The following is a 17,163-nucleotide window of genomic DNA, read 5'->3' as shown; positions in this document are numbered from 1 at the left end:
AACTTTGATAAATCTCCCACAAAGTCTCTCCATAACTTAACCTAGTGGTCTTTTTTAAAGATGCTGTTTTCCAGAGAGGTTTGGCTTGATTAGAAAAATATGAGCAAAGTTTTGAAAGGGATGGGCCAATTAATTACTATTGGTGCTCTTCCGCACCCTTTTAAAAATATTTTGAAGGTATCCAAAAACTAATTTCTGTTTTTACCCAGGAAATCTCTGACCATACTATGATGTTTCCAAACAACTCTGTGGTTAACAGTGGTTCTTTGTGGAATGTTTGTGTACAACACTTAATGAAAGGAATAAAATGGAATCAATGAGCCACAACAAAAGACGGTAGCACTGACCCCATTAACTTGAATCATCTTGGCATCCAGTTGATCTTCTGTAATAACCATAGTAATCTTCGACTTCAAATATCCTCTTACAACTATTTTACATTCAAAGTATAAATCTCAGTCACAATGATGCAAATTAACTCAAACAGTTTACCAGGATGGCCGAGTGGTTAAGGCGTTGGACTTAAGATCCAATGGATATGTATCCGCGTGGGTTCGAACCCCACTCCTGGTATGACTTTTAACCTTGGCATTCTCCAAAGTGTTCCAAAGAAGAATGTTCTCTGAGTAACTTGCATCATCTTGGCATCCAGTGGATCTTCTGTAATAACCAAAGTAATCTTCCACTTCAAATATCCTCTAACAACTATTTTACATTCAAAGTATAAATCTCAGTCACAATGATGCAAAATAACTCAAACAGTCCACCAGGATGGCCGAGTGGTTAAGGCGTTGGACTTAAGATCCAATGGATATGTATCCGCGTGGGTTCGAACCCCACTCCTGGTATGAGTTTTAAATGTGGTGTTTACCATAGAGGAGCAGGCTCTGAGTAAACATGTAAGATCTTAGTAAACATTCCATCTCTTAGAATAACCCTAATTCTACTCCTTTCATATATGTTCTTATGACAAGCGTTTAAATACTGTACAAACCATAGATGCCGAAGTCTGTGCGCAGAATTTATCCAGAGCACTGAGACTTTTGATAAATGAAGCGCACATTAGACCGGCCTAACCCACTGTAGGTTCGTCTATATTGATGTGGGAAATAGACAACTTTGATAAATCTCCCACAAAGTCTCTCCATAGCATAACCTAGTGGTCTTTTTTAAAGATGCTGTTTTGCAGAGAGGTTTGGCTGGATTAGAAAAATATGAGCAAAGTTTTGAAAGGGATGGGCCAATTAATTACAATTGGTGCTCTTCTGCCCCCTTTTAAAAATATTTTGAAGATATCCAAGGTATCTATGTGGGAAATAGACAACTTTGATAAATCTCCCACAAAGTCTTTCAATAGCATAATCTAGTGGTCTTTTTTAAAGATGCTGTTTTCCGGAGAGGTTTGGCTGGATTAGAAAAATACGAGCAAAGTATTGAAAGTGATGGGCCAATTAATTACTATTGGTGCTCTTCCGCACCCTTTTAAAAATATTTTGAAGGTATCCAAAAACTAATCTCTGTTTTTACCCAGGAAATCTCTGACCATACTATGATGTTTCCAAACAACTCTGTGGTTAACAGTGGTTCTTTGTGGAATGTTTGTGTACAACACGTAATGAAAGGAATAAAATGGAATCAATGAGCCACAACAAAAGACGGTAGCACTGACCCCATTAACTTGAATCATCTTGGCATCCAGTTGATCTTCTGTAATAACCAAAGTAATCTTCCACTTCAAATATCCTCTAACAACTATTTTACATTCAAAGTATAAATCTCAGTCACAATGAAGCAAAATAACTCAAACAGTCCACCAGGATGGACGAGTGGTTAAGGCATTTGACTTAAGATCCATTGGATATGTATCAGCGTGGGTTCGAACCCCACTTCTGGTATGAGTTTTAAATGTGGTGTTTACCATAGAGGAGCAGGCTCTGAGTAAACATGTAAGATCTTAGTAAACATTCCATCTCTTAGAATAACCCTAATTCTACTCCTTTCATATATGTTCTTATGACAAGCGTTTAAATACTGTACAAACCATAGATGCCGAAGTCTGTGCGCAGAATTTATCCAGAGCACTGAGACTTTTGATAAATTAAGCGCACATTAGACCGGCCTAACCCACTGTAGGTTGGTCTATATTGATGTGGTAAATAGACAACTTTGATAAATCTCCCACAAAGTCTCTCCATAGCATAACCTAGTGGTCTTTTTTAAAGATGCTGTTTTGCAGAAAGGTTTGGCTGGATTAGAAAAATATGAGCAAAGTTTTGAAAGGGATGGGCCAATTAATTACAATTGGTGCTCTTCTGCCCCCTTTTAAAAATATTTTGAAGATATCAAAGGTATCTATGTGGGAAATAGACAACTTTGATAAATCTCCCACATAGTCTTTCAATAGCATAATCTAGTGGTCTTTTTTAAAGATGCTGTTTTCCGGAGAGGTTTGGCTGGATTAGAAAAATAGAAGCAAAGTATTGAAAGTGATGGTCCAATTAATTACTATTGGTGCTCTTTCCCACCCTTTTAAAAATATTTTGAAGGTATCCAAAAACTAATCTCTGTTTTTACCCAGGAAATCTCTGACCATACTATGATGTTTCCAAACAACTCTGTGGTTAACAGTGGTTCTTTGTGGAATGTTTGTGTACAACACTTAATGAAAGGAATAAAATGGAATCAATGAGCCACAACAAAAGACGGTAGCACTGACCCCATTAACTTGAATCATCTTGGCATCCAGTTGATCTTCTGTAATAACCATAGTAATCTTCGACTTCAAATATCCTCTTACAACTATTTTACATTCAAAGTATAAATCTCAGTCACAATGATGCAAATTAACTCAAACAGTTCACCAGGATGGCCGAGTGGTTAAGGCGTTGGACTTAAGATCCAATGGATATGTATCCGCGTGGGTTCGAACCCCACTCCTGGTATGAGTTTTAACCTTGGCATTCTCCAAAGTGTTCCAAAGAAGAATGTTCTCTGAGTAACTTGCATCATCTTGGCATCCAGTTGATCTTCTGTAATAACCAAAGTAATCTTCCACTTCAAATATCCTCTAACAACTATTTTACATTCAAAGTATAAATCTCAGTCACAATGAAGCAAAATAACTCAAGCAGTCCACCAGGATGGACGAGTGGTTAAGGCATTGGACTTAAGATCCAATGGATATGTATCCGCGTGGGTGTGAACCCCACTCCTGGTATGAGTTTTAAATGTGGTGTTTACCATAGAGGAGCAGGCTCTGAGTAAACATGTAAGATCTTAGTAAACATTCCATCTCTTAGAATAACCCTAATTCTACTCCTTTCATATATGTTCTTATGACAAGCGTTTAAATACTGTACAAACCATAGATGCCGAAGTCTGTGCGCAGAATTTATCCAGAGCACTGAGACTTTTGATAAATTAAGCTCACATTAGACCGGCCTTACCCAATGTAGGTTGGTCTATATTGATGTGGGAAATAGACAACTTTGATAAATCTCCCACAAAGTCTCTCCATAGCATAACCTAGTGGTCTTTTTTAAAGATGCTGTTTTGCAGAGAGGTTTGGCTGGATTAGAAAAATATGAGCAAAGTTTTGAAAGGGATGGGCCAATTAATTACAATTGGTGCTCTTCTGCCCCCTTTTAAAAATATTTTGAAGATATCCAAGGTATCTATGTGGGAAATAGACAACTTTGATAAATCTCCCACAAAGTCTCTCCATAACATAACCTAGTGGTCTTTTTTAAAGATGCTGTTTTCCGGAGAGGTTTGGCTTGATTAGAAAAATATGAGCAAAGTTTTGAAAGGGATGGGCCAATTAATTACTATTGGTGCTCTTCCGCACCCTTTTAAAAATATTTTGAAGGTATCCAAAAACTAATCTCTGTTTTTACCCAGGAAATCTCTGACCATACTATGATGTTTCCAAACAACTCTGTGGTTAACAGTGGTTCTTTGTGGAATGTTTGTGTACAACACTTAATGAAAGGAATAAAATGGAATCAATGAGCCACAACAAAAGACGGTAGCACTGACCCCATTAACTTGAATCATCTTGGCATCCAGTTGATCTTCTGTAATAACCATAGTAATCTTCGACTTCAAATATCCTCTTACAACTATTTTACATTCAAAGTATACATCTCAGTCACAATGATGCAAAATAACTCAAACAGTCCACCAGGATGGACGAGTGGTTAAGGCATTGGACTTAAGATCCAATGGATATGTATCTGCGTGGGTGTGAACCCCACTCCTGGTATGAGTTTTAAATGTGGTGTTTACCATAGAGGAGCAGGCTCTGAGTAAACATGTATGATCTTAGTAAACATTCCATCTCTTAGAATAACCCTAATTCTACTCCTTTCATATATGTTCTTATGACAAGCGTTTAAATACTGTACAAACCATAGATGCCGAAGTCTGTGCGCAGAATTTATCCAGAGCACTGAGACTTTTGATAAATTAAGCGCACATTAGACCGGCCTAACCCACTGTAGGTTGGTCTATATTGATGTGGGAAATAGACAACTTTGATAAATCTCCCACAAAGTCTCTCCATAGCATAACCAGCACCAGCATGACCGAGTGGTTGAGGCGTTGGACTTCAGTTCCAATGGATATGTATCCAAAAACTAATCTCTGTTTTTACCCAGGAAATCTCTGACCATACTATGATGTTTCCAAACAACTCTGTGGTTAACAGTGGTTCTTTGTGGAATGTTTGTGTACAACACTTAATGAAAGGAATAAAATGGAATCAATGAGCCACAACAAAAGACGGTCGCACTGACCCCATTAACTTGAATCATCTTGGCATCCAGTTGATCTTCTGTAATAACCATAGTAATCTTCGACTTCAAATATCCTCTTACAACTATTTTACATTCAAAGTATAAATCTCAGTCACAATGATGCAAATTGACTCAAACAGTTTACCAGGATGGCCGAGTGGTTAAGGCGTTGGACTTAAGATCCAATGGATATGTATCCGCGTGGGTTCGAACCCCACTCCTGGTATGAGTTTTAACCTTGGCATTCACCAAAGTGTTCCAAAGAAGAATGTTCTCTGAGTAACTTGCATCATCTTGGCATCCAGTTGATCTTCTGTAATAATCAAAGTAGTGTTCCACTTCAAATATCCTCCAACAACTATTTTACATTCAAAGTATAAATCTCAGTCACAATGATGAAAAAAAACTCAAATAGTCCACCAGGATGGCCGAGTGGTTAAGGCGTTGGCCTTAAGATCCAATGGATATGTATCTGCGTGGGTTCGAACCCCACTCCTGGTATGAGTTTTAAATGTGGTGTTTACCATAGAGGAGCAGGCTCTGAGTAAACATGTAAGATCTTAGTAAACATTCCATCTCTTAGAATAACCCTAATTCTACTCCTTTCATATATGTTCTTATGACAAACGTTTAAATACTGTACAAACCATAGATGCCGAAGTCTGTGCGCAGAATTTATCCAGAGCACTGAGACTTTTGATAAATGAAGCGCACATTAGACCGGCCTAACCCACTGTAGGTTGGTCTATATTGATGTGGGAAATAGACAACTTTGATAAATCTCCCACAAAGTCTCTCCATAGTATAACCTAGTGGTCTTTTTTAAAGATGCTGTTTTGCAGAGAGGTTTGGCTGGATTAGAAAAATATGAGCAAAGTTTTGAAAGGGATGGGCCAATTAATTACAATTGGTGCTCTTCTGCCCCCTTTTAAAAATATTTTGAAGATATCCAAGGTATCTATGTGGGAAATAGACAACTTTGATAAATCTCCCACAAAGTCTTTCAATAGCATAATCTAGTGGTCTTTTTTAAAGATGCTGTTTTCCGGAGAGGTTTGGCTGGATTAGAAAAATACAAGCAAAGTATTGAAAGTGATGGGCCAATTAATTACTATTGGTGCTCTTCCGCACCCTTTTAAAAATATTTTGAAGGTATCCAAAAACTAATCTCTGTTTTTACCCAGGAAATCTCTGACCATACTATGATGTTTCCAAACAACTCTGTGGTTAACAGTGGTTCTTTGTGGAATGTTTGTGTACAACACTTAATGAAAGGAATAAAATGGAATCAATGAGCCACAACAAAAGACGGTAGCACTGACCCCATTAATTGAATCATCTTGGCATCCAGTTGATCTTCTGTAATAACCATAGTAATCTTCGACTTCAAATATCCTCTTACAACTATTTTACATTCAAAGTATAAATCTCAGTCACAATGATGCAAATTAACTCAAACAGTTCACCAGCATGACCGAGTGGTTGAGGCGTTGAATTTAAGATCCAATGGATATGTATCCGCGTGGGTTCGAACCCCACTCCTGGTATGAGTTTTAACCTTGGCATTCTCCAAAGTGTTCCAAAGAAGAATGTTCTCTGAGTAACTTGCATCATCTTGGCATCCAGTTGATCTTCTGTAATAACCAAAGTAATCTTCCACTTTAAATATCCTCTAACAACTATTTTAAAGAATAAGTATAAATCTCAGTCACAATGATGCAAAATAACTCAAATAGTCCACCAGGATGGCTGAGTGGTTAAGGCGTTGGACTTAATATCCAATGGATATGTATCTGCGTGGGTTCGATCCCACTCCTGCTATGAGTTTTAAACGTGGTGTTTACCATAGAGGAGCAGGCTCTGAGTAAACATGTAAGATCTTAGTAAACATTCCATCTCTTAGAATAACCTTAATTCTACTCCTTTCATATATGTTCTTATGACAAGCGTTTAAATACTGTACAAACCATAGATGCCGAAGTCTGTGCGCAGAATTTATCCAGAGCACTGAGACTTTTGATAAATTAAGCGCACATTAGACCGGCCTAACCCATTGTAGGTTGGTCTATATTGATGTGGGAAATAGACAACTTTGATAAATCTCCCACAAAGTCTCTCCATAGCATAACCTAGTGGTCTTTTTTAAAGATGCTGTTTTGCAGAGAGGTTTTTGCTGGATTAGAAAAATATGAGCAAAGTTTTGAAAGGGATGGGCCAATTAATTACAATTGGTGCTCTTCTGCCCCCTTTTAAAAATATTTTGAAGATATCCAAGGTATCTATGTGGGAAATAGACAACTTTGATAAATCTCCCACAAAGTCTTTCAATAGCATAATCTAGTGGTCTTTTTAAAGATGCTGTTTTCCGGAGAGGTTTGGCTGGATTAGAAAAATACGAGCAAAGTATTGAAAGTGATGGGCCAATTAATTACTATTGGTGCTCTTCCGCACAATTTTAAAAATATTTTGAAGGTATCCAAAAACTAATCTCTGTTTTTACCCAGGAAATCTCTGACCATACTATGATGTTTCCAAACAACTCTGTGGTTAACAGTGGTTCTTTGTGGAATGTTTGTGTACAACACTTAATGAAAGGCATAAAATGGAATCAATGAGCCACAACAAAAGACGGTAGCACTGACCCCATTAACTTGAATCATCTTGACATCCAGTTGATCTTCTGTAATAACCATAGTAATCTTCGACTTCAAATATCCTTGTGCATTGCATCATTGTGACTGAGATTTATACTTTGAATACTTTATTACTCTGTAATAACCAAAGTAATCTTCCACTTCAAATATCCTCTAACAACTATTTTACATTCAAAGTATAAATCTCAGTCACAATGAAGCAAAATAACTCAAACAGTCCACCAGGATGGACGAGTGGTTAAGGCATTGGACTTAAGATCCAATGGATATGTATCCGCGTGGGTGTGAACCCCACTCCTGGTATGAGTTTTAAATGTGGTGTTTACCATAGAGGAGCAGGCTCTGAGTAAACATGTAAGATCTTAGTAAACATTCCATCTCTTAGAATAACCCTAATTCTACTCCTTTCATATATGTTCTTATGACAAGCGTTTAAATACTGTACAAACCATAGATGCCGAAGTCTGTGCGCAGAATTTATCCAGAGCACTGAGACTTTTGATAAATTAAGCTCACATTAGACCGGCCTAACCCAATGTAGGTTGGTCTATATTGATGTGGGAAATAGACAACTTTGATAAATCTCCCACAAAGTCTCTCCATAGCATAACCTAGTGGTCTTTTTTTAAAGATGCTGTTTTGCAGAGAGGTTTGGCTGGATTAGAAAAATATGAGCAAAGTTTTGAAAGGGATGGACCAATTAATTACAATTGGTGCTCTTCTGCCCCCTTTTAAAAATATTTTGAAGATATCCAAGGTATCTATGTGGGAAATAGACAACTTTGATAAATCTCCCACAAAGTCTTTCAATAGCATAATCTAGTGGTCTTTTTTAAATATGCTGTTTTCCGGAGAGGTTTGGCTGGATTAGAAAAATACGAGCAAAGTATTGAAAGTGATGGGCCAATAAATTACTATTGGTGCTCTTCCGCACCCTTTTAAAAATATTTTGAAGGTATCCAAAAACTAATCTCTGTTTTTACCCAGGAAATCTCTGACCATACTATGATGTTTCCAAACAACTCTGTGGTTAACAGTGGTTCTTTGTGGAATGTTTGTGTACAACACTTAATGAAAGGAATAAAATGGAATCAATGAGCCACAACAAAAGACGGTAGCACTGACCCCATTAACTTGAATGATCTTGGCATCCAGTTAATCTTCTGTAATAACCATAGTAATCTTCGACTTCAAATATCCTCTTACAACTATTTTACATTCAAAGTATAAATCTCAGTCACAATGATGCAAATTAACTCAAACAGGTCACCAGCATGACCGAGTGGTTGAGGCGTTGGACTTAAGTTCCAATGGATATGTATCCGCGTGGGTTCGAACCCCACTCCTGGTTTGAGTTTTAACCTTGGCATTCTCCAAAGTGTTCCAAAGAAGAATGTTCTCTGAGTAACTTGCATCATCTTGGCATCCAGTTGATCTTCTGTAATAACCAAAGTAATCTTCCACTTCAAATATCCTCTAACAACTATTTTACATTCAAAGTATAAATCTCAGTCACAATGATGCAAAATAACTCAAACAGTCCACCAGGATGGACGAGTGGTTAAGGCATTGGACTTAAGATCCAATGGATATGTATCCGCGTGGGTGTGAACCCCACTCCTGGTATGAGTTTTAAATGTGGTGTTTACCATAGAGGAGCAGGCTCTGAGTAAACATGTAAGATCTTAGTAAACATTCCATCTCTTAGAATAACCCTAATTCTACTCCTTTCATATATGTTCTTATGACAAGCGTTTAAATACTGTACAAACCATAGATGCCGAAGTCTGTGCGCAGAATTTATCCAGAGCACTGAGACTTTTGATAAATTAAGCGCACATTAGACCGGCCTAACCCACTGTAGGTTGGTCTATATTGATGTGGGAAATAGACAACTTTGATAAATCTCCCACAAAGTCTATCCATAGCATAACCTAGTGGTCTTTTTTTAAAGATGCTGTTTTGCAGAGAGGTTTGGCTGGATTAGAAAAATATGAGCAAAGTTTTGAAAGGGATGGGCCAATTAATTACAATTGGTGCTCTTCTGCCCCCTTTTAAAAATATTTTGAAGATATCCAAGGTATCTATGTGGGAAATAGACAACTTTGATAAATCTCCCACAAAGTCTTTCAATAGCATAATCTAGTGGTCTTTTTTAAAGATGCTGTTTTCCGGAGAGGTTTGGCTGGATTAGAAAAATACGAGCAAAGTATTGAAAGTGATGGGCCAATTAATTACTATTGGTGCTCTTCCGCACCCTTTTAAAAATATTTTGAAGGTATCCAAAAACTAATTTCTGTTTTTACCCAGGAAATCTCTGACCATACTATGATGTTTCCAAACAACTCTGTGGTTAACAGTGGTTCTTTGTGGAATGTTTGTGTACAACACTTAATGAAAGGAATAAAATGGAATCAATGAGCCACAACAAAAGACGGTAGCACTGACCCCATTAACTTGAATCATCTTGGCATCCAGTTGATCTTCTGTAATAACCATAGTAATCTTCGACTTCAAATATCCTCTTACAACTATTTTACATTCAAAGTATAAATCTCAGTCACAATGATGCAAATTAACTCAAACAGTTTACCAGGATGGCCGAGTGGTTAAGGCGTTGGACTTAAAATCCAATGGATATGTATCCGCGTGGGTTCGAACCCCACTCCTGGTATGACTTTTAACCTTGGCATTCTCCAAAGTGTTCCAAAGAAGAATGTTCTCTGAGTAACTTGCATCATCTTGGCATCCAGTGGATCTTCTGTAATAACCAAAGTAATCTTCCACTTCAAATATCCTCTAACAACTATTTTACATTCAAAGTATAAATCTCAGTCACAATGATGCAAAATAACTCAAACAGTCCACCAGGATGGCCGAGTGGTTAAGGCGTTGGACTTAAGATCCAATGGATATGTATCCGCGTGGGTTCGAACCCCACTCCTGGTATGAGTTTTAAATGTGGTGTTTACCATAGAGGAGCAGGCTCTGAGTAAACATGTAAGATCTTAGTAAACATTCCATCTCTTAGAATAACCCTAATTCTACTCCTTTCATATATGTTCTTATGACAAGCGTTTAAATTCTGTACAAACCATAGATGCCGAAGTCTGTGCGCAGAATTTATCCAGAGCACTGAGACTTTTGATAAATGAAGCGCACATTAGACCGGCCTAACCCACTGTAGGTTCGTCTATATTGATGTGGGAAATAGACAACTTTGATAAATCTCCCACAAAGTCTCTCCATAGCATAACCTAGTGGTCTTTTTTAAAGATGCTGTTTTGCAGAGAGGTTTGGCTGGATTAGAAAAATATGAGCAAAGTTTTGAAAGGGATGGGCCAATTAATTACAATTGGTGCTCTTCTGCCCCCTTTTAAAAATATTTTGAAGATATCCAAGGTATCTATGTGGGAAATAGACAACTTTGATAAATCTCCCACAAAGTCTTTCAATAGCATAATCTAGTGGTCTTTTTTAAAGATGCTGTTTTCCGGAGAGGTTTGGCTGGATTAGAAAAATACGAGCAAAGTATTGAAAGTGATGGGCCAATTAATTACTATTGGTGCTCTTCCGCACCCTTTTAAAAATATTTTGAAGGTATCCAAAAACTAATCTCTGTTTTTACCCAGGAAATCTCTGACCATACTATGATGTTTCCAAACAACTCTGTGGTTAACAGTGGTTCTTTGTGGAATGTTTGTGTACAACACTTAATGAAAGGAATAAAATGGAATCAATGAGCCACAACAAAAGACGGTAGCACTGACCCCATTAACTTGAATCATCTTGGCATCCAGTTGATCTTCTGTAATAACCATAGTAATCTTCGACTTCAAATATCCTCTTACAACTATTTTACATTCAAAGTATACATCTCAGTCACAATGATGCAAATTAGCTCAAACAGTTCACCAGGATGGCCGAGTGGTTAAGGCGTTGGACTTAAGATCCAATGGATATGTATCCGTGTGGGTTTGAACCCCACTCCTGGTATGAGTTTTAACCTTGGCATTCTCCAAAGTGTTCCAAAGAAGAATGTTCTCTGAGTAACTTGCATCATCTTGGCATCCAGTTGATCTTCTGTAATAACCAAAGTAATCTTCCACTTCAAATATCCTCTAACAACTATTTTACATTCAAAGTATAAATCTCATTCACAATGATGCAAAATAACTCAAACAGTCCACCAGGATGGACGAGTGGTTAAGGCATTTGACTTAAGATCCATTGGATATGTATCAGCGTGGGTTCGAACCCCACTTCTGGTATGAGTTTTAAATGTGGTGTTTACCATAGAGGAGCAGGCTCTGAGTAAACATGTAAGATCTTAGTAAACATTCCATCTCTTAGAATAACCCTAATTCTACTCCTTTCATATATGTTCTTATGACAAGCGTTTAAATACTGTACAAACCATAGATGCCGAAGTCTGTGCGCAGAATTTATCCAGAGCACTGAGACTTTTGATAAATTAAGCGCACATTAGACCGGCCTAACCCACTGTAGGTTGGTCTATATTGATGTGGTAAATAGACAACTTTGATAAATCTCCCACAAAGTCTCTCCATAGCATAACCTAGTGGTCTTTTTTAAAGATGCTGTTTTGCAGAAAGGTTTGGCTGGATTAGAAAAATATGAGCAAAGTTTTGAAAGGGATGGGCCAATTAATTACAATTGGTGCTCTTCTGCCCCCTTTTAAAAATATTTTGAAGATATCAAAGGTATCTATGTGGGAAATAGACAACTTTGATAAATCTCCCACATAGTCTTTCAATAGCATAATCTAGTGGTCTTTTTTAAAGATGCTGTTTTCCGGAGAGGTTTGGCTGGATTAGAAAAATAGAAGCAAAGTATTGAAAGTGATGGTCCAATTAATTACTATTGGTGCTCTTTCGCACCCTTTTAAAAATATTTTGAAGGTATCCAAAAACTAATCTCTGTTTTTACCCAGGAAATCTCTGACCATACTATGATGTTTCCAAACAACTCTGTGGTTAACAGTGGTTCTTTGTGGAATGTTTGTGTACAACACTTAATGAAAGGAATAAAATGGAATCAATGAGCCACAACAAAAGACGGTAGCACTGACCCCATTAACTTGAATCATCTTGGCATCCAGTTGATCTTCTGTAATAACCATAGTAATCTTCGACTTCAAATATCCTCTTACAACTATTTTACATTCAAAGTATAAATCTCAGTCACAATGATGCAAATTAACTCAAACAGTTCACCAGGATGGCCGAGTGGTTAAGGCGTTGGACTTAAGATCCAATGGATATGTATCCGCGTGGGTTCGAACCCCACTCCTGGTATGAGTTTTAACCTTGGCATTCTCCAAAGTGTTCCAAAGAAGAATGTTCTCTGAGTAACTTGCATCATCTTGGCATCCAGTTGATCTTCTGTAATAACCAAAGTAATCTTCCACTTCAAATATCCTCTAACAACTATTTTACATTCAAAGTATAAATCTCAGTCACAATGAAGCAAAATAACTCAAGCAGTCCACCAGGATGGACGAGTGGTTAAGGCATTGGACTTAAGATCCAATGGATATGTATCCGCGTGGGTGTGAACCCCACTCCTGGTATGAGTTTTAAATGTGGTGTTTACCATAGAGGAGCAGGCTCTGAGTAAACATGTAAGATCTTAGTAAACATTCCATCTCTTAGAATAACCCTAATTCTACTCCTTTCATATATGTTCTTATGACAAGCGTTTAAATACTGTACAAACCATAGATGCCGAAGTCTGTGCGCAGAATTTATCCAGAGCACTGAGACTTTTGATAAATTAAGCTCACATTAGACCGGCCTTACCCAATGTAGGTTGGTCTATATTGATGTGGGAAATAGACAACTTTGATAAATCTCCCACAAAGTCTCTCCATAGCATAACCTAGTGGTCTTTTTTAAAGATGCTGTTTTGCAGAGAGGTTTGGCTGGATTAGAAAAATATGAGCAAAGTTTTGAAAGGGATGGGCCAATTAATTACAATTGGTGCTCTTCTGCCCCCTTTTAAAAATATTTTGAAGATATCCAAGGTATCTATGTGGGAAATAGACAACTTTGATAAATCTCCCACAAAGTCTCTCCATAACATAACCTAGTGGTCTTTTTTAAAGATGCTGTTTTCCGGAGAGGTTTGGCTTGATTAGAAAAATATGAGCAAAGTTTTGAAAGGGATGGGCCAATTAATTACTATTGGTGCTCTTCCGCACCCTTTTAAAAATATTTTGAAGGTATCCAAAAACTAATCTCTGTTTTTACCCAGGAAATCTCTGACCATACTATGATGTTTCCAAACAACTCTGTGGTTAACAGTGGTTCTTTGTGGAATGTTTGTGTACAACACTTAATGAAAGGAATAAAATGGAATCAATGAGCCACAACAAAAGACGGTAGCACTGACCCCATTAACTTGAATCATCTTGGCATCCAGTTGATCTTCTGTAATAACCATAGTAATCTTCGACTTCAAATATCCTCTTACAACTATTTTACATTCAAAGTATACATCTCAGTCACAATGATGCAAAATAACTCAAACAGTCCACCAGGATGGACGAGTGGTTAAGGCATTGGACTTAAGATCCAATGGATATGTATCTGCGTGGGTGTGAACCCCACTCCTGGTATGAGTTTTAAATGTGGTGTTTACCATAGAGGAGCAGGCTCTGAGTAAACATGTATGATCTTAGTAAACATTCCATCTCTTAGAATAACCCTAATTCTACTCCTTTCATATATGTTCTTATGACAAGCGTTTAAATACTGTACAAACCATAGATGCCGAAGTCTGTGCGCAGAATTTATCCAGAGCACTGAGACTTTTGATAAATTAAGCGCACATTAGACCGGCCTAACCCACTGTAGGTTGGTCTATATTGATGTGGGAAATAGACAACTTTGATAAATCTCCCACAAAGTCTCTCCATAGCATAACCAGCACCAGCATGACCGAGTGGTTGAGGCGTTGGACTTCAGTTCCAATGGATATGTATCCAAAAACTAATCTCTGTTTTTACCCAGGAAATCTCTGACCATACTATGATGTTTCCAAACAACTCTGTGGTTAACAGTGGTTCTTTGTGGAATGTTTGTGTACAACACTTAATGAAAGGAATAAAATGGAATCAATGAGCCACAACAAAAGACGGTAGCACTGACCCCATTAACTTGAATCATCTTGGCATCCAGTTGATCTTCTGTAATAACCATAGTAATCTTCGACTTCAAATATCCTCTTACAACTATTTTACATTCAAAGTATAAATCTCAGTCACAATGATGCAAATTAACTCAAACAGTTCACCAGGATGGCCGAGTGGTTAAGGCGTTGGACTTAAGATCCAATGGATATGTATCCGCGTGGGATCGAACCCCACTCCTGGTATGAGTTTTAACCTTGGCATTCTCCAAAGTGTTCCAAAGAAGAATGTTCTCTGAGTAACTTGCATCATCTTGGCATCCAGTTGATCTTCTGTAATAACCAAAGTAATCTTCCACTTCAAATATCCTCTAACAACTATTTTACATTCAAAGTATAAATCTCAGTCACAATGAAGCAAAATAACTCAAACAGTCCACCAGGATGGACGAGTGGTTAAGGCATTGGACTTAAGATCCAATGGATATGTATCCGCGTGGGTGTGAACCCCACTCCTGGTATGAGTTTTAAATGTGGTGTTTACCATAGAGGAGCATGCTCTGAGTAAACATGTAAGATCTTAGTAAACATTCCATCTCTTAGAATAACCCTAATTCTACTCCTTTCATATATGTTCTTATGACAAGCGTTTAAATACTGTACAAACCATAGATGCCGAAGTCTGTGCGCAGAATTTATCCAGAGCACTGAGACTTTTGATAAATTAAGCGCACATTAGACCGGCCTAACCCACTGTAGGTTGGTCTATATTGATGTGGGAAATAGACAACTTTGATAGATCTCCCACAAAGTCTCTCCATAGCATAACCTAGTGGTCTTTTTTAAAGATGCTGTTTTCCGGAGAGGTTTGGCTGGATTAGAAAAATATGAGCAAAGTTTTGAAAGGGATGGGCCAATTTATTACTATTGTTGCTCTTCCGCACCCTTTTAAAAATATTTTGAAGGTACCCAAAAACTAATCTCTGTTTTTACCCAGGAAATCTCTGACCATACTATGATGTTTCCAAACAACTCTGTGGTTAACAGTGGTTCTTTGTGGAATGTTTGTGTACAACACTTAATGAAAGGAATAAAATGGAATCAATGAGCCACAACAAAAGACGGTAGCACTGACCCCATTAACTTGAATCATCTTGGCATCCAGTTGATCTTCTGTAATAACCATAGTAATCTTCGACTTCAATTATCCTCTTACAACTATTTTACATTCAAAGTATAAATCTCAGTCACAATGATGCAAATTAACTCAAACAGTTCACCAGGATGGCCGAGTGGTTAAGGCGTTGGACTTAAGATCCAATGGATATGTATCCGCGTGGGTTCGAACCCCACTCCTGGTATGAGTTTTAACCTTGGCATTCTCCAAAGTGTTCCAAAGAAGAATGTTCTCTGAGTAACTTGCATCATCTTGGCATCCAGTTGATCTTCTGTAATAACCAAAGTAATCTTCCACTTCAAATATCCTCTAACAACTATTTTACATTCAAAGTATAAATCTCAGTCACAATGATGCAAAATAACTCAAACAGTCCACCAGGATGGACGAGTGGTTAAGGCATTGGACTTAAGATCCAATGGATATGTATCCGGGTGGGTGCGAACCCCACTCCTGGTATGAGTTTTAAATGTGGTGTTTACCATAGAGGAGCAGGCTCTGAGTAAACATGTAAGATCTTAGTAAACATTCCATCTCTTAGAATAACCCTAATTCTACTCCTTTCATATATGTTCTTATGACAAGCGTTTAAATACTGTACAAACCATAGATGCCGAAGTCTGTGCGCAGAATTTATCCAGAGCACTGAGACTTTTGATAAATTAAGCGCACATTAGACCGGCCTAACCCACTGTAGGTTGGTCTATATTGATGTGGGAAATAGAAAACTTTGATAAATCTCCCACAAAGTCTCTCCATAGCATAACCTAGTGGTCTTTTTTAAAGATGCTGTTTTGCAGAGAGGTTTAGCTGGATTAGAAAAATATGAGCAAAGTTTTGAAAGAGATGGGCCAATTAATTACAATTGGTGCTCTTCTGCCCCCTTTTAAAAATATTTTGAAGATATCCAAGGTATCTATGTGGGAAATAGACAATTTTGATAAATCTCCCACGAAGTCTTTCAATAGCATAATCTAGTGGTCTTTTTTAAAGATGCTGTTTTACGGAGAGGTTTGGCTGGATTAGAAAAATAGGAGCAAAGTATTGAAAGTGATGGGCCAATTAATTACTATTGGTGCTCTTCCGCACCCTTTTAAAAATATTTTGAAGGCATCCAAAAACTAATCTCTGTTTTTACCCATGAAATCTCTGACCATACTATGATGTTTCCAAACAACTCTGTGGTTAACAGTGGTTCTTTGTGGAATGTTTGTGTACAACACTTAATGAAAGGAATAAAATGGAATCAATGAGCCACAACAAAGACGGAAGCACTAACCCCATTAACTTGAATCATCTTGGCATCCAGTTGATCTTCTGTAATAACCATAGTAATCTTCGACTTCAAATATCCTCTTACAACTATTTTACATTCAAAGTATAA

General features: G+C 37.6%; 17 non-coding genes across 17 annotated transcripts; all 17 read left to right on the top strand.

Annotated features, from left to right (window-relative positions):
• The first annotated feature begins 490 nt into the window (after positions 1-490).
• TRNAL-UAA (transfer RNA leucine (anticodon UAA)) lies at positions 491-573 on the top strand. Its single transcript has one exon. It is a non-coding gene; the product is annotated as a tRNA-Leu (tRNA).
• Positions 574-765: 192 nt separating this feature from the next.
• On the top strand, positions 766-848 carry TRNAL-UAA (transfer RNA leucine (anticodon UAA)). Its single transcript has one exon. It is a non-coding gene; the product is annotated as a tRNA-Leu (tRNA).
• A 2,011-nt stretch (positions 849-2,859) lies between these two features.
• TRNAL-UAA (transfer RNA leucine (anticodon UAA)) lies at positions 2,860-2,942 on the top strand. Its single transcript has one exon. It is a non-coding gene; the product is annotated as a tRNA-Leu (tRNA).
• A 192-nt stretch (positions 2,943-3,134) lies between these two features.
• TRNAL-UAA (transfer RNA leucine (anticodon UAA)) lies at positions 3,135-3,217 on the top strand. Its single transcript has one exon. It is a non-coding gene; the product is annotated as a tRNA-Leu (tRNA).
• A 1,722-nt stretch (positions 3,218-4,939) lies between these two features.
• On the top strand, positions 4,940-5,022 carry TRNAL-UAA (transfer RNA leucine (anticodon UAA)). Its single transcript has one exon. It is a non-coding gene; the product is annotated as a tRNA-Leu (tRNA).
• A 192-nt stretch (positions 5,023-5,214) lies between these two features.
• On the top strand, positions 5,215-5,297 carry TRNAL-UAA (transfer RNA leucine (anticodon UAA)). The gene has a single exon. It is a non-coding gene; the product is annotated as a tRNA-Leu (tRNA).
• A 2,373-nt stretch (positions 5,298-7,670) lies between these two features.
• On the top strand, positions 7,671-7,753 carry TRNAL-UAA (transfer RNA leucine (anticodon UAA)). Its single transcript has one exon. It is a non-coding gene; the product is annotated as a tRNA-Leu (tRNA).
• Positions 7,754-8,993: 1,240 nt separating this feature from the next.
• TRNAL-UAA (transfer RNA leucine (anticodon UAA)) lies at positions 8,994-9,076 on the top strand. Its single transcript has one exon. It is a non-coding gene; the product is annotated as a tRNA-Leu (tRNA).
• A 965-nt stretch (positions 9,077-10,041) lies between these two features.
• Positions 10,042-10,124, top strand: TRNAL-UAA (transfer RNA leucine (anticodon UAA)). Its single transcript has one exon. It is a non-coding gene; the product is annotated as a tRNA-Leu (tRNA).
• Positions 10,125-10,316: 192 nt separating this feature from the next.
• On the top strand, positions 10,317-10,399 carry TRNAL-UAA (transfer RNA leucine (anticodon UAA)). Its single transcript has one exon. It is a non-coding gene; the product is annotated as a tRNA-Leu (tRNA).
• A 964-nt stretch (positions 10,400-11,363) lies between these two features.
• TRNAL-UAA (transfer RNA leucine (anticodon UAA)) lies at positions 11,364-11,446 on the top strand. Its single transcript has one exon. It is a non-coding gene; the product is annotated as a tRNA-Leu (tRNA).
• A 1,239-nt stretch (positions 11,447-12,685) lies between these two features.
• TRNAL-UAA (transfer RNA leucine (anticodon UAA)) lies at positions 12,686-12,768 on the top strand. Its single transcript has one exon. It is a non-coding gene; the product is annotated as a tRNA-Leu (tRNA).
• A 192-nt stretch (positions 12,769-12,960) lies between these two features.
• On the top strand, positions 12,961-13,043 carry TRNAL-UAA (transfer RNA leucine (anticodon UAA)). Its single transcript has one exon. It is a non-coding gene; the product is annotated as a tRNA-Leu (tRNA).
• Positions 13,044-14,765: 1,722 nt separating this feature from the next.
• Positions 14,766-14,848, top strand: TRNAL-UAA (transfer RNA leucine (anticodon UAA)). The gene has a single exon. It is a non-coding gene; the product is annotated as a tRNA-Leu (tRNA).
• A 192-nt stretch (positions 14,849-15,040) lies between these two features.
• TRNAL-UAA (transfer RNA leucine (anticodon UAA)) lies at positions 15,041-15,123 on the top strand. The gene has a single exon. It is a non-coding gene; the product is annotated as a tRNA-Leu (tRNA).
• A 757-nt stretch (positions 15,124-15,880) lies between these two features.
• On the top strand, positions 15,881-15,963 carry TRNAL-UAA (transfer RNA leucine (anticodon UAA)). The gene has a single exon. It is a non-coding gene; the product is annotated as a tRNA-Leu (tRNA).
• A 192-nt stretch (positions 15,964-16,155) lies between these two features.
• Positions 16,156-16,238, top strand: TRNAL-UAA (transfer RNA leucine (anticodon UAA)). Its single transcript has one exon. It is a non-coding gene; the product is annotated as a tRNA-Leu (tRNA).
• The last annotated feature ends 925 nt before the right edge of the window (positions 16,239-17,163 follow it).

The sequence above is a fragment of the Hyla sarda genome, chromosome 3 (assembly GCF_029499605.1).
Source record: "Hyla sarda isolate aHylSar1 chromosome 3, aHylSar1.hap1, whole genome shotgun sequence".
Classification (NCBI taxonomy): domain Eukaryota; kingdom Metazoa; phylum Chordata; class Amphibia; order Anura; family Hylidae; genus Hyla; species Hyla sarda.
Note: the sequence above shows the minus strand (reverse complement) of the source record. Positions and strands in the feature narration are given on the sequence as shown.